The sequence below is a fragment of the Marmota marmota genome, unplaced genomic scaffold, assembly GCF_001458135.2.
Source record: "Marmota marmota marmota unplaced genomic scaffold, marMar, whole genome shotgun sequence".
NCBI lineage: Eukaryota > Metazoa > Chordata > Mammalia > Rodentia > Sciuridae > Marmota > Marmota marmota.
Window position 1 is genome coordinate 5,269,572 of NW_026000229.1, and position 16,381 is coordinate 5,285,952.

Consider the following 16,381-nt stretch of genomic DNA (forward strand, 5'->3'; position numbering starts at 1 on the left):
GCAACTAGCTCTAGGTTACCGTGCTATTCCTTATGGTACTTCAGCACCTTTATAAATTGCCATTTTGTATTTTTAAAAAATCTCCTTCTTGAGTTATCTTAATCTAAGATTGCCATCTATTTTCTCTTGGAAATGTTTTCTGATCCCGCTGCCTAAGGTAACACTCTACTTAGCACACAAAAGATGGATATGTGTTTACTAAAGAAATGATCAGACACTGTTTGAAGAAATAAGATAATGTTTTGCAGGAGGTTCAGAAAAGAAAACCAAAGGCACAACATGAACATGGTCCTCTTTCTGTGATGGTCATCATCTCCTGCTGATCTGGAGTCCTAGGCCAGAACTCCCACTAGTTTGTACAATGGCTTTATGAAAATTTAAAGAAGGTGTAGTTTCTGAAAGATGTAGCCTTATAAAACATGTGGCTTGAAGCATGGAACATGGACCAGCCTTTAGCCCCTCAAGTCAAATACTCTTGGTCAATACACACCATCTTTGGCAGCTGGTCTACCCTAGCTGAGCAAGCCAGCAGGTCACTCCATCTTAGAAAGGTAACCGAGTAAGTATGATTCTCTGAGAAAGCCTAATGTGGCTCAGATTTTGTGGGAATGTGATTTTTTTTGTTTGTTTGTTTGCATGGTGATCTTTGTTTCCTCCTTAGCCTCCTGAATAAAAGAGGAGAATCCTTGCTGTCTTAGTGTGGATAGATAATATGGTAATTCAAAGGGGCCATGAGACCTCAGGGAGCAAATGCTTCTTCAGTTCTTTTGGATGTCTTTGTGCTGCCTCTGAAAGGCTAAGACCCCAAGATGCCTGCCTAGTCTGTGACTGAGAGCAACTTTGGGGGGCCAGGATGGGATAGTAGGTACTATAAACTAGCTCTTTTTGGCTGAAGCTAGACATCACTCCCACAGGTGGTGCACAGTTCTCCGGGGTGGGTTGGGGAGCAGGGAAGGAAAAGTTTGAGGGAGGAGTGTGGAGAAACCGGAAAACCTGTTAGTGTCTTGTGATTCAGCCCTTCCTGTTGTAGAGGAGTAATTTTGTCTGACATGAATTCCCAGAATGCCTGACACACCCACAGGCAAGCGGGCCCCAACCCATCCCAGGGCCTACTGCGAATGAATGGGGGTTTGTGTCAGCTTAGTCTACCCTGAGCACCATTCCCTGCTCCCACCTGAACAGTCTGTACCTCAACAGAAGAATCTGGGAGAGTGGGTGGTAAAAAAAAACATCCACAGTCTTACATGAAATTGACCCCATAATTCTCAAGCCCTACAAAAGAAGCTGTTTCAGAGAACCAGCTTCCTGTCTTTGCTGAACTTTTGACACTCCTTAACTTCTATTATGTCTTAATCCCTCAAACAGATCAGTCAACTGTTAGTTTGGTGGAAATGACAGGAATATTTATTTTGTAATCAAACCAAAAGTGATGAGACTGGGAGGACCAGAGAAAGGTGAATTGGAAAGCCAAAGGATGGTATTGCTCTTCCCTTCTAGAATAGGAGTCTACACAGAGTCACCCTTTCATGTGGCCCCCGGGGTCATCACTAGAAAAGAATACTCCCTACGTGTTGGAAACAAGAAATCTGAGAGACCATTATCCCTTAAAGACTAGGACACTAAAGCTCAATTATTGCTGAAGATTAGTCAGAAAATGATAAAACTAGGGTTAGGATCCAGGTCTTGTGGCTGCTAGTCCTGTGTGATTTCTACTGTTCTGTGATGTCTCTATGGTGCTGATCAGGACAGTTGTTGTCCTCATGGAGCTTAAGTTTAATAAAAGGACTAAACAAATAATGATACAACAGTGACAAATGCTAAGAATTAGAGGGGGTGCTAGTGATATTTGAGTGTACTACCTAGCCTAGGTGACAGTGATGGTGGTGAGATCCAGGAAGACTCCCTGAGACATTTAAGGGACATGTAAGCTGAGACTTGAGGAATGAGGAGAAGATAGTGAGGTAAAAGACCTGGGAGTTGGAAAGAGAAATAGAGATAGAGAGACAGACATGCAGAGATTCCAAAGCAGGAAAGAGATGGGGCTTTGAAATAACTGAAGACATAGGCTTGGCCTAGTATACATAGTTACGGGATATAAAATGGGGTGGGAAGATAGAGGCCATTTAGAGGTTGTACGAGCAAGCCATGGTAAGATTCTGGACTTTATCTGAGAAGTAGTGAAAAAACACTCAGGGTTTTTTTTTGTTTGTTTGTTTTTAAATATCTTTTAATTATAGATGAACACAATATCTTTATTTTATAATTTATGTGGTGCTGAGGATCGAGCCCAGTGCCTCATGCATGCTAGGCAAGCGCTCTACCTTTGAGCCACAACCCTAGCCCCCACTCGAGGGTTTTTAAACACAGAAGTGCTATGGACCAGATTTTTAGAAGCTCACTGAGAAGAGATGGGGATACAGCTCAGTGGCAGAGTGCTTGCCTAGCATTGCAAGCCTTGGGTTCAATGCCCAGCACAGCAAAAATCAATTAACCAAACAATAAACAAATGAAAGTTCAGTGAGAGCACTGCGCTGGCCAGGAGCCAGAGTTGATGCAGTAAGTTCCTTAGGCCATTGCAACTGCTCAGGTGAAAGAGGATGGGGGCTTAGGGTAGGGCTAGTGATGAGGAAAATAAAGAGGATAGCACAGACACTTAGAAGGTAACTAGGTACTTATTGAATGTGAAAAAATGTGGAAGGGGAAGATATTAAGTGGAATTCTCAGTGAGTTGGCATGAGATGGGAGAAATGGTGGTATATTCCCAAAGCCAGAGGAGCAGGCCCTGGGGAGAGATCAACAGTTTGGGCATGTTATTTTGAGGGGTCTGGGAGACAAAGGGGACAAGTTCCAGGGAAGGCAGTTGGATACTCAAGTCTGTAGTACAGAAAAGAAGTGCCTTGGAAATAGAAATTTTGGGGTCATGTCAGACAATAACTGAAGTCATGAGAATGAAGGATCTCATTTAGGAAGAGAGATTGGGCCAAGAAGAGATAAATGAAGGAATTAATCAAGTTTTCTCTATAGTGACAAATGACGTACACCTAAGAACAATATATTTTTATTTTTGGTACTCAGGATTGAAGCCCAGGGTGCCTAACCACTCACTGGGCCACATTCCCAACCCCCGTTTTTTTTTAGTTGTAGTTGGACATAATACCTTCATTTAATATTTTTTATGTGGTGCTGAGGATTGAACCCAGGGCTGCACATGTGCAAGGTGAGCACTCTACCACTGAGCCACAACCCCAGCCCCCACGCCCACCCTTTTTTATATTTTATTTAGAAACAGGGTCTCACTAAGTTGCTGAGGCTGGCTTTGAACTCTCGATGCTCCTTCCTCAGCCTCCCAAACCGTTGGGATTACAGGCATGTGCCGCCACACCTGGTCAACATTTTAATTTTTAAGACAGATGCTGGCTATTATGATACTATTTGTCAGTTTCAAAACTACTCTGTATGCTTACTTTGGAGTGCTGAGCTACAGACCATATTTCTGCTTTGCCTCTGACACATCAGGGAATGCTCGAAGATGACTGAAAGACTGGAGAAAGGAGAAGGATTCTTATTTTCCAATTCTTTTTTTTGGGGGGGGGATTGAACTCAGGGGCACTTGACCACTGAACCACATTCTCAGCCCTCTTTTGTATTTTATTTAGAGACAGGGTCTCGCTGAGTTGCTTAGTGCCTCACCATTGCTGAGGTGGCTTTGAACTTGTGATCCTCCTGCCTCAGCCTCCTGAGCCGCTGGGATTACAGGTGTGAACAAGTGCACCCAGCTTCTTTTCCAATTCTTGCCTACTGTTCCTGTCTGCATTGCCCAACAGCAGGCCTTCATTTCATTGATATAACAAAGAGAGCCCAAACTCTAGTATTTAAATTAGAAAACAGATTGTTTTTCTGCCTCACTTTCTCAAAGTGGTGGCACTTTGTTCCAGGAGAGCAAGTAATTCCATTTGCAGAACTTATAAACTCTCAGACCTGGCCTGCCACACTCTCTCAAATACCTTTGTCTTCACCTGCATGCTTACCTGAAGATCATTTTCCCCTGAACCTGGCCTCCTTCTGTTGCTCACTTACACCCTCAGAAATGGAGTAGAAACTTGGCCAAATACCTGACGACAAGATTGTACAGGAGCCTGGAAATGTGAGTTCTTACCCTGGGGAGGTGGGATTCACAGTGTGAAGCTGAGAACTGCAGAAACTCTTGGCACAAACAGTCCGTTCACAGCCCTGCCCTAAGGGGCTTGACTAAAGCTTAACATAACTTCTAGTAGCCTAAGGTGGTATCCCTAAAACAACCCAATCCTTTTTGAGTTTCTGTCTGGCTCAAGGCTATCAAAAAAGAAAAAAAAAATGCTATTTGTTCCAGTCAACACCTGAGAGAGGCCTCTGATTTCCCTTTCTTAGAGCATTTACTAAAAAGGACTTACAGTTATGAATACTTTCTCTGTCTCTTTGAGATATACAGGAACCTCCTATAACTCAGGAGTGTTTTGCTCAAAGATCTGAAAGCCATTTCTTTGAAATGTAATCAGAAAGGACAGGACCTCTGTCTCCCAGTCTTGGTGGGAGGATAGAATCCTAACTATGATAATTACCAGCTAGCAGACACAGCTGACCTGATCACATTTACACAATCCTTGGCAATTTTTCACTTTGGTTCCTGTTTTTTCCCCTCCTTGTTCCCTCATTCTCTCTTTGAAATGCCAAGTCACCTCTGCACAAATTGGACTGGAGCTCAGCTCTTTCTCTTACTGTCAGTAGTTACTGAATAAACCTCTTTTCATTGCTTTCACTAATGTCTGACTTTGTTTATTTTTGACAGAACCTCCCCCAAAATAGATGATTCAGAGCATGATTGGTAGCCATGAATATGGCAAATATCAATAACAGGGGTTTAGTTGTTCTTAGCTTTTAAAATTACTTGCCTATTTCCAAGAAGGATGTTCAGAAGTTGTGCTAAAAGACAAAATCCAATAAGAGTAATAAGATAAAGCTAAAAAGAAAAATAAATAGTCCTGAGAGAAATGGAGTATATTAGTTAGGGTACAGGCTAAGCTGATATAACAAAGAGAGCCCAAACTATAATATTTAAATTAGAAAACAGATTGAGAAAGTAAGGCAGAAAAACAAATAGTTGTATCTTCTCTATACTTACCTGAAGATCATTTTCCCCAAACCTGGCCTCCTCCTGTTGCATAACAGTCAGGAAATGCATTCAAGGGAAGGAAGGGTGGCTTTTTTTGTCAACACATGGTTTCCATCACTGAGTCCAGATCGGCAACTCTGGTCTCTGTTCTTCACTGGAAGGAAGCAGCAAATGAGGTTGGGGGAGTATATGCTAAAGTGCATGTCTCATCCTTTGAAAGTTGTGTACATCTCTTCCAGATATACTCCATTGTCCATATCTTAGCTACTCTGCCACAGTTACCTGCAAGGGAAGTAGTCTAGTTAGATGGCCACATATCTAATGAAAACCCTTATAATAAAAAGGAACAGTGGATGGAATTAGGAGGAATTACAGAGAGAACATAAATATCCAAAACTAAGAGTCAAAGATTTGGCTGCTATTTGTAGCCCTCTATAATGGGAGTGTGTTGGCCATGGGCAATGCAATCTGAGTGTGCCAGTGAATGCCCCAGAAGCAGCCTGTAATGCATAATGAATGGGTAATTGGTGAATAAACATATCAGCTTTCTTCTCCATAATTGGGATAAACTCAAGACATTCTAGAATGTTCCCAGAGTTCCCCAGAGGGAATGAGCTGCAGCATAGAAACCTGTTTTCCTTCCCTGCTTCATTTCCCCAATCCTCTATTGGTGCTTCCCGGGGTCACCTCCAATACAAAGTACTTGTACTGGAATTCTTGCTTCAGAGTTTATATTATGGTTTGGATCTAGAATGTCCCCACAAAAGCGCATGTGTTGAAAGCATGATCCCCAATTCACCAAGGTTCAGAGGTGAAATGATTGAATTGTGAGGGCTGTAATCTCATCAGTGGATTAATTCATTTGATGGATTAATAATTTGAGTGACTGTGTTACAGGGAGGTAACTGTGTGCAGGTGGGACTTGGCAAAAGAAGTAGGTCACTGGGGGGTGTGCCCTTGGGGATGATATTTACTCTTGGTTCCCGCCCACCCTGCTGCTTCCCAGTTGCTATGAGCTAAGCGGCTTTCCTTCACCATGCCCTTCAGCCATGATATTTCTGCTTTGGAGCTGACTGACTATGGACTGAGTCTTCCGAAACCCTGAACCAAAATAAATCTTTCCTCCTCTAAGTTGTTCCTGTGGGGTGTTTTGATCACAGCATCGAGAAGCTGACTAACACAGTTTACTTCTGGAAGAGCTCAGACTAAGACCAGATCTGAGATTCCTGGAAATCCAGTAGGAAACTAAATAACATAATTTGATATTTAGAAAATAGAGGACTAATCAGTTGCTCAGTTGAGACAAAGTCTTTCTCTCTCTGCTACCCTTTTCCCCTCTATTCCAAGAAGCACTGTTTACCACCCTCCCCTCTCATTCTCTGGTCTTTTGCAGTATTCATGGTTTTTCTGTCCTCAGGCCTATAAGCTCCTAGATCCTTATTCCCTTTAGAGCTAACAAACTGCCTTGCACATTGGTGAAAGTAAGCAAGTGTTTGAATGATGAAAAAATGGACCTTGTCCAACACACCTCTTGACACACAAAGAAACCAAGGCTCAGTTAGAGGATGTCAATGGGCCACATGTTCCCTGGAGAGTGACAAAGGAGACAGATTAGCCCCCAGTCCCTGACCATACCTCTGGTTTTCCTTTTGGGTTTTGTTTTCATCTTCTCCGAGTGGAGTCCAAGGCTTTTATCAGAAACAGCATGTTTGGAAATGTTAAAAATATCCCTGTCTTGAGTGAGCCGGGTTGTCTTTCCCTTGCTCTGTCAGGCCTGAAGAACTGTGCTTGTTACTACTTAATGTTTCATATCTTGCAAGATGAGACTTAAATGTAACTAGGGAGATGATTCCAGGCTATTCAAATTCCTGTACTGCATTAATTGATTTTGGCAAACCCCAAACATGGAATCAAGTCTGTGTTTCTGTAAATTCGTCCTGGAAGTAGCATCCCTTGAAACCTGGAGTATGGACAGGGCAGTGTTGATTCATGTTGCAGGTGTTCTACTGAGAAGGACCTCAGGTTAAATGAAAGACACTACAAGAAGCAAGCCAGGGGAGAAGATGCCTGTGTAAACCTCTATCCTGAACCCAAAGCAGCAAGACCCTTACTTATCTTGATCTTGGTCTTGGGAGAAGGAATTCCTTCAATGAGAATAAAACTTCTGAAGGGTAAGTTGAATTGGCTGTTGCTGGGCACCTGAAGCTCATTTATTTGTAATTCAATCTCTGAGCTGCACCTATTTCAGGGATCTTTTTGTGATTAAACAAACAAATAAACAAAATCCAACAGTCAAGTATGTATTGGCCCTTGAAAATTTCTTTGCAAAATTCTTTTGTGGTGCCTGGGCGTGGTGGCACAAGCCAGTAATCCCAGAGGTTCCAGAGGCTGAGGCAGGAGGATTGTGAGTTGAAAGATAGCCTCAGAAATTAATCGAAGTCCTAAGCAATTTAGTGAGACCCTGTCTCAAAATAATAAATAAAAAGGGCTGGGGATGGGGCTCAGTGGTTAAACACTGCTGGGTTAAAAAAATATATATTCTTTTGTGACTTACCTCTTCTATCTTAAATTCCCAGAAACCAATTTAAAATTATTTATTTGTTAATGGCATGTATATGTTCAAAACCAATATTTCAGGAAAAGAAAAATAAGCAGATAGAAAATTGAAATTTCCTGAAAAGAGTTGAGAATGTAGCTCAGTGGTAGAACACTCACCTAGCATGCACAAAGTCTCAGGTTCCACTGCCAGTACTGGAAAAAAAAATTCACCTAAAAAGTCGCTATCAGGAAATGACTACTGTTACCATTTTGGTGCATCCTTACAGATATAGACACAAACTCATTTAATGGTTCCATGTTACTCTATCACATGGGCATACTAAAATTTTAAAATTCTAGATCCTTTCTTGTCTTTTATGGTTACAAAAAGAGCTGGGATAGGGGCTGGGGTTATAGCTAAGTGGTAGAACACCTGCCTCTCACATGTGAGGCACTGAGTTCGATCCTCAGCACTACATAAAAATAAATAAATAAAATAAAGGTATTGTGTCCATCTACAACATATATATATATATATATATATATATATATATATATATATATATATGCTGGGAGCTTTAAAAACAAACCAAATCTTTGTTTTTAAATTTCATCAATAAATACATCAATATTTTCAAAAGAGAAGGACTCTTATTTGAAAATATAATAGGAATCTTATTTGAAAATATAATATTATTAGCACACCTAAAATTTTTATCAAATAGGACTGGGGATGTGGCTCAGTGGTAAAGCACTTGCCTAGCATGCCCGAGGTCTTGGGTTTGATCCCCAGTACTGAAGGAAAAAAAAAAAAAGCTAAACAGTAATTCTGTATTATCAGAAATTACTTAACATTTAAATTTTCCCAGTTGCTTCATAACTGTTTTTCACTGCCCTTACTTTTGGTAACTACATCTTGAGATACAGGCTTAGTTAGTTCTTTAGGATAAATGATTACATTTGAAATTATTAGGTCCAAGGTATGTTAAATTTAGATCCAGAAAGATCTGAATGTTTTCATTTATTAACCCTAAATGTTCGGAGAGAACATTTTTCATTAAAGTCACTGTGGAAGGAATGAGGAAGAAATCTTTTTACTTGAGGTTTTCATATGCTGGGAAGGGGGGATTATTATTACAAATGTTTATTATTTAGAATTTAAAAAGTTTCCTAATGACTTCTTATAGTAGGACTCCAGTCTGATTGCCCTCTTCCCCACTTTCTTCAGTGTTTTGGAGGTCAGAAGGATCTCCCACTGCACTGATCAGCCTCTCTTGAGAAGCAGCCCTCCTTTTTAATAGCCTGAATGGTCTTCCTGAAGAAGCTGGCATCTCTTGCTCAGCAACCAAGAGTCTATTTGTAGAACACAGAACGCATAGGAAGAAGATATATATATATTCCAATCAAGTGAAGTTCTTATGCCACCCTGGTCATTCAATGCTAGTTTACTTGCTATTTATATTTATCTATGATATTTGCCTTTTTATGGTATTTATAATTTATATAGAAGCAGCAGTGTAGTGCAAACAGACAGAACTGGGTTCAAATTCTGACTTTGTCAGTTATTTCTGTGTAAATCTTGGTCAAATCTTGATCAAATTATTTCCCTTTTCTGAAATTTAGTTATTTAGGAGGCATAATGAGAATTTACTAAGGTGACTACAAAGATGAAGTAATTTGATATGTAGGAGGTACTCAATAAAAATGTGTTGAATGAGTGAATATTGCTAACTAGAATCTTATGAAAAAAATTTTTTGAGCTAGAAAAATCTTAGTGCACACCTTCTTTAGAAACTTAAGTTCAGGGAAAATGTGAAATTTGATTTTTTTGTTATTCATTTAATAAGCATTTATTAAGCACTGAGTTTGTGTCAGGTACTCAAGAAATAATACTTAGTAACACATAGTCACTGCTTTCAAAGGATAAGGAAGGATAGACATGTTTTTAAAAGTACTGAACTATCTGTGATATCATAGAATTATCTGGGGCTGTGTTATTCAATATAGTGGACACCACACAGTGGCAGGTATAGAACTTTTCCCTCAGTGCAGAAAGTTCTCCTGGTAGATCATTTGCAGATTTACCTCGAATTCATACAATTTTGAGGTGTTCTACATTGGGTTGGAAGCCCCTTATCATATGGGCAAGAAAAAAAATGATAGGCATCACTAACTAAAACTAAAATCACAGTTAGGAGTTTTATTATAAGTCAAGAGTCTGAACTTGTGAAAGTTTTATCTAACTTTCTGGCTGAGTTGGCTGCAGTAAAATAATGAGTCACTTGTTGGTCTCAGCATGGATGGGCTAAGTTTCCTATGTCTACCCAGTAGCTCTGGTTGTCTGGGTCTCTGTGGCCACATGTGATAGGTGTATACTGTATCAGGGAGAGGTTCTCATGGCTTCCTCAAGATTTTCATGGAACTAGATCACTTCTCCTGCAACGTGCTTGCAGTCTTCTAACAAGGATATCACGTGGTTTTTACTTCCGGTAGGCTGTATTCACTTAACATGACTGATTGATTTGTATGTCTCAGAGATCATCATGGGCCATGTGCTGCAGATATGAAAGGATTAAGATGAAAACTTCATAATCTATCAGAGGAGACAAATATGAAAACACATAGTCATAACCAAGGCACAATGAAAGAAGTGCTACAACAGGCCAGCTGCTGGGAAATTTTGAAATAGGCAATTACATTCAATTTATGGGACTAGAGAAGGTGTGATAAAGGAGATGGCATCTGAGCACATCCTTAGAGGATATGTTGGAACAGAATAGCATGGAAGATGCTATCACTGGAAATTCTTCCACATTCAAGTTTGAGAAATCTTAAGTCCTTCCAGGGTACAGACAGTGGCTTCTGCTTTCGTCCTGAACTTGCTGTCTTCTTGGAGACTTCCAGACTCTCTAACCATCCTCTTCTCATGGGCCTTCTTGTACTTTTATGGGAGACTCCATGCTCAGGGTTTGTAATAAATTTTGATGGCACTCCCTTGTCCTTTGGCTTTTGTATTTATCTGTCTACTTTGTCTTGCTAAAAACAAGGTTATTCATTCCATATGAGGTCTTTAAACTCTCTAGTTTAACACAGCATTTCCTTGTGTCTTCCCTAATTTGCTTCCCAGTGCTGTGTGTGAAAGGCGAGTGACTCACCCTAGACGGAAATTCAACCAAGAGATCTTATTGGGGGTGGGGGCTGCCCCAAGGCAAAGAAAAGGAGAGGAAGAGAGCAGCAGCATGAGCCTGCAAGCTTCAGTTTAAGAAGGGTTGCTTTGGCGACGTGGTGGGTACTGATTGGCAGGGTGACTCAGGAAGGGGCAAGTGGACACTGTGTCCAGCGGGGATTGATCGAGAAAACTTTTGACTTTAGCGCCCTTCAGCTTGACACCCTTCGGAGAGGGAGGGGTAAGGGATTATGTGATGTTAAAAGGCAAGGTCTCCCACACACCCAACAGTGTGGAGGGAGGGATTTATCCTTATCTTCTTACTTCAGTTTTTATTGTCTATACAAGGCTCTTTCCTTAGCTGTAAATCAAGGATTTGTAGGGCACAAAGCTTACTTAACCTTGCAAATGCTCTTTAAGAAAAAGAATACAGGGGCTGGAGTTGTGGCTCAGTGGTAGAGTGCTTGCTTAGCATGCGTGAGACACTGGGTTCAATTCTCAGCACGGCATACAAATAAATAAGTAAGTAAGTAAATAAATAAATAAATGAAATAAAGATCCATCAACATCTAAAAAAATTAAAAAAAGAAAAGAATATAAAATTGTAAATACCAAATTAAAGTTAAGATTTATTCAGAAGGAGCCTGTGTAAAGGGTCCTGAAGCTTACTTCACAGTATGTCTACCTCTGTCCTAAACTAAAAATAAACCAAACACCAAAATTTCCCTTTGCTTACTACTGCAAACCATTGTTCCATATCTCCTCCTCTGCATTCTGAAACTTCTCAAGGACATAGTCTATGTACAATTTCTTCACTTCCACATCATTTTGACCCCATGCCCACCATTCTATTGCAATGATTTTCTCTAAAATACGACTGACCTCCTCCTAATTCTAATGCCCGTGGCCTTTTCTTGATCCTCAACTTTCTAGTCCTTTCTCAAAATAATTTGATACATAAGTTATCCATTGACTTCTTAAAAGGACTCATTTCCCAATGGTGGGCTTTCTTCAGGGTCCCTTCAACAGGTTGTCCTCCCTCCTTTGACTCAATGATGACACTGGGGCCATGGCTTCCCCATCACCTATGTATGGCTGACCCACATTATATATCCCATCCTCTGCTTCCTTATAAACTTTAGGCCTAAGATACAAATTCTCTACCTGCAGTACCATTAGCTCACTAAACTCAACATCTTTTCTTGGCCGTGTCAGTGAAATCACTATCTTCCAGCTACCTGTTCTAGAAATTAAACAAAACTTTCTCCCCTTCTATTCCCTCATCATCTTTAAGGAGCCAGCAGTTCTACCTTAGAAATATTCCTTGAATCAGGGTGGTCCTTTCTATTTCCACGGTCACTTGCCCTACTTCAGTTTCTCTCACTATTGATTTGGACAAATCCAAAGGCTCTTTATTGTTTGGCACTTGAGAACCTCACAGCTGGGTATAAATGATCCCATTGAATTCATGTCAGGCCATCTAGAATCTGGATTTCCTGCCTCTTCTTGGTGGCTACTTCACTCCTTTAAACCTACTGTAATCCTTTTTGTACACCAATGCCAGATTGATGTTAAAAGTGATGACTCTCAAAAGAAACAATCAATGAGGTGAAGAGAGAGCCCACATTTTGGGAGCAAATTTTTGCCACACACATGTTAGATAGAGTACTAATCTCCAGGATATATAAAGGACTCAAAAAATTTAACATAAAAAAAAAAACAACCCAGTCAATAAATGGGCTAAGGAGCTGAACAAACACTTCTTAGAAGATGTAAAACTGATCAACAAATATATGAAAAAATGTTCAACATCTCTAGTAATTAGAGAAATGCAAATCAAAACTACTCTAAGATTTCATCTCACTCCAGTCAGAATGGCAGTTATCAAGAATACAAGCAACAATAACTGTTGGAGAGGATTCAGGGAAAAGGCACACTCATACATTTTTTGCTGGTGGGACTGCAATTGATGCAGCCAATCTGGAAAGCAGTATGGAGATTCCTTAGACAACTTGGAATGGAACCACCATTTGACCCAGCTATCCCATTCCTTGGTCTGTACCCAAAGCACTTAAAAATAGCTTACTGTAGTGACACAGCCACATCAATGTTTATAGCAGCACAATTCACAATAGCTAAACTATGGAACCAACCTAGATGCCCTTCAATGGATGAATGGATAAAGAAACTGTGATACACACACACACACACACACACACATACATATATACACACACAATGGAATATTACTCAGCATTAAAAGTGAATAAAATTTATGGCATTTGCAGGTAAATGGACGGATTTACAGAATCTTATGTTAAGCAAAGTAAGCCAATCCCAAAAAAACAAAGGCTGAATGTTTTCTCTGATAAGTGGGTGCTAATCCATAATGGGGCAGGGGGGAGCATGGGATGAGTGGAGGAACTTTGGATGGGTCAAAGGGGAGGGAAGTGAAGGGAGGGAGCATGGGGATAGGAAAGATGGTGGAATGAGATGGACATGATTACCCTAGGTACATGTATGATTGCACAAATGGTGTGACCCTACTTTGTGTAGAACCAGAGAAGTGAAAAATCATGCCCCATTTTGATTAGAACAAATAAATAAATAAATTTTTAAAAAAGTGATGACTCTCACCAAATGAAACTATGGTCCCGGCATGGTACGTTAAGGCTCCAAAAATCTGGTCAAAAAATTCTCAGCTTTCTCTTTCTCTTTGCCCCTTCCTGTACTGTATAATCAAGTGGGTTCTTGAATGTTCTCTGAACATGGCTATACTTCTATGCAAGTAATATCTGGAATTAATTTCTTTCTCCCATGATAGTTAGTAGTTCAATAGTTTGAATCTCTCATCACATCTGTTCTGTCTTTATTTATGTGTCTGTATCAGATACTGTGGTAAGTCCTCAGCATCCACTGTATACTATATGATTGGAAATCGAATGAGTGATCCCATGTATTTGCTTGTTTGCTTTGTCATTTCTGACCAATGATACACGAGGGAAATCTACTGGGAGGATTCTTGGAAAGGTTCCCATGTCTTGGAAGGACATATGAAAGAATATGTCCTTTCTGCCACTGCATATTAAGTCTGGATATGACCTGCAAAAAAAAAGTTTCAGCCAGCTTGCTTTCAGCTTGACAAAGGAATTGAATCTGGGCTCTTGATGATATTTTTAAGGCTCAAATCAACCAATCCTGGAGCCTGCTCTGCTTCTGAACTTCCTATCATGTGAAGCAATACATTTCCTTATTTTTCAAGCAATTTTCAATCATAGTTTTCTGTTACTTGCAGTCTGAAGTTTTTGATGCTATATATTAAATTTCTTGAATTTGGAACATCTTTTTAGCTCTATTAGGGCATAAGCACATTGTAGATTCTCAAAAAGGATTGTTAAATTAATACTTGTACATATTTCTGAGATATAACTAATACAAATAAATTGCAATTTAGGGATCTCTTTATTGTCTTCCATCAATTTAGAGGTGAAATAACGTTTAGATAGATTAAATAACTTGTTTAGGGCATTTTATTTCTCAGTCATATTTGTGACTAGGTTGTTCCCCTTTATTTCAGATCCTTGTTTATGACTGCCATATCTGTCAGGGTCCTAAATACTGGGGACTGAAGGAAAATGAAAATGACAAGTCACAACTGTGTTTAACCCAGCCGATACAGCATGTGAATTGAATTATTTCTTGCTTAAAGCTCAGGATTAAAACCTTTTCTCCCATCCCAATGTCTATACTGGAGTCACTGCAAATTTTATATGCAGAAGTATTTTCCTGGTAAGATGGATCATAGCTTTAATTAGATTCTCAAAGGTTGTTTGTGACCCTTTGAAGACTGAGAAGCAAATGTAACATGTTATAACACTCAGGAGTAAGTAAAAATAAAAAATTTTTAAAATGTTTCTTATTCAGTGGACTTAACACCTCCATGTGTTCTGTATTTTGTCACCTAAGGGGATCAGTAGACCAAAGACCTCTTGTAGATCATGAAGCAGGAGACATGTAGGCAATCAGGTACCTCTGATTGAGACCAGTGTAAAAGAAAAATGTAGGGCCCTTTGTTGAAATTTAAGAATTTCAAGATGGTGGCAGCAGAGCACTAAATTAAGCACTGGATCCTTCTAAGTTAGAAGTCCTGTGTAAATACATGGGTCACACACCTCTGAAGCTGGTCCTGCCTCTAGTACACATTACTGCACACACTATGCCTCCCCAATTATCTTGTATTCCTTTGAATTGCAGTCCTTCATCTATTTTTGGAGCACCTAGAATGTGCCAGGGATTGTGCTCACTACTGGGGATTTCAGATGGCCTTTGCTATGTAACAGGTCTTTTTTCTAGATCCTGGGAATACAGCTCTGAATAAGACACTTGTGTTGGGCAGCGACAAAGAAAAAATAAACAGGAAAATACCAGATAGTGATTGGTGCAGAGCAATAAATTAGGATAGAGTGATGTGATATAGAGTGTCTGGGTGGCTATTTTAGATTGGGTGGTTCGGACCCTCAGGAGGGCTGGAGAGTTAGCTGGGAAACGGCAAAGAATTCCTGGAGAGACAGAGACTTGAGATGGGATGGGGGAAGGGGAAGAAGATACAAATAAATGCCAGAGTGAGCTCAAGGTGGTGATTAAGGGAAAGGAGGAAATCATGGGAAATGGGAGGGAGCTGCTGGCCGTGGCCAAATCATCGTCTTCGGCAAACGGACTGAGAGCAAAGGAGACAGCAGCACATTCAGTGAGAAGGTCCTTAGACCTGAGCCTATAGAAGTTGTGGTGCTGATCAAATTTTGAGTAGTTGAGATGAAACTAAACGGCGTGCACCCTGGTCTATCACCAAAGTCAGGTGAGTGAGTGGTTCACCGAGGGCCAAGCCTGTAAGCAGCCCCCAGCGGCCAGCGTGCTTCCGCTGCAGCGCCAACGTGGCCGGTGCAATAGGCCGCACACGTGTCTGGCCCCAGGCCGGGGACGCGCGGGGGTCTCCGGCTCCTCCTCTTGTGCGGAGCCCTGGAGCCACCTGGCCCCGATCTTCTGGTCCGCGGGTGCGAGTCGCGTAGCAGATGGGCTAGGCGGAAGCGGGCTGGGTCACGGCGAGGAGGGGGCGGCCGGGCGCGCGCGCACTGGCCACGAGCACGCGCCGGAACGGGGGCGCGCGGGGCTATGGGGGCGGGGCGGGGCGGGGGCAGCCCTTTCCCAGGCGGTAGCGGGGGCGGCGACGCTGTTGCCCTTTTAAGCCGCGGGGCCGCCGCCTCCTGCCAGTGGAGTCGGTTACAAAGGGAGCAGCGGCTCGGGCGCCGCACAGCTGCCTGCTGAGGCCTCGCGCCCCTCGCCATTTTCCAGCCGCGCTCCGACGCGGGTCGCGGCGGCGGGGAGAGGCGGAGCCGCAAGAGCGCGGCCCGGGCCGGCCCCACGGGGCGGTCGCGGCCGTGACGGCGGCTCCGGGCCCAGCTCCCCTTCCGCACCCCTCCCGCACCCCTCCCGCCGGAGATGAGGGGAAGATGTCCGTGTCAGGGCTCAAG

The 16,381-nt window shown here is 41.6% G+C and overlaps 1 protein-coding gene across 3 annotated transcripts in view; it reads left to right on the forward strand.

Moving 5' to 3' along the window:
- The first annotated feature begins 15,601 nt into the window (after positions 1 to 15,601).
- Positions 15,602 to 16,381, forward strand: part of Ube2q2 (ubiquitin conjugating enzyme E2 Q2) — a 59,300-nt gene continuing 58,520 nt past the window's right edge. For 2 of the 3 annotated variants that reach the window (XM_048793586.1, XM_048793584.1), the window contains exon 1: positions 15,690 to 15,708. The gene's annotated coding sequence lies outside the window, so the exon portion shown is untranslated. Of the gene's footprint in view, positions 15,709 to 16,381 lie in introns of all 3 variants that reach the window. The other variant, XR_007343934.1, reaches the window with a different exon arrangement.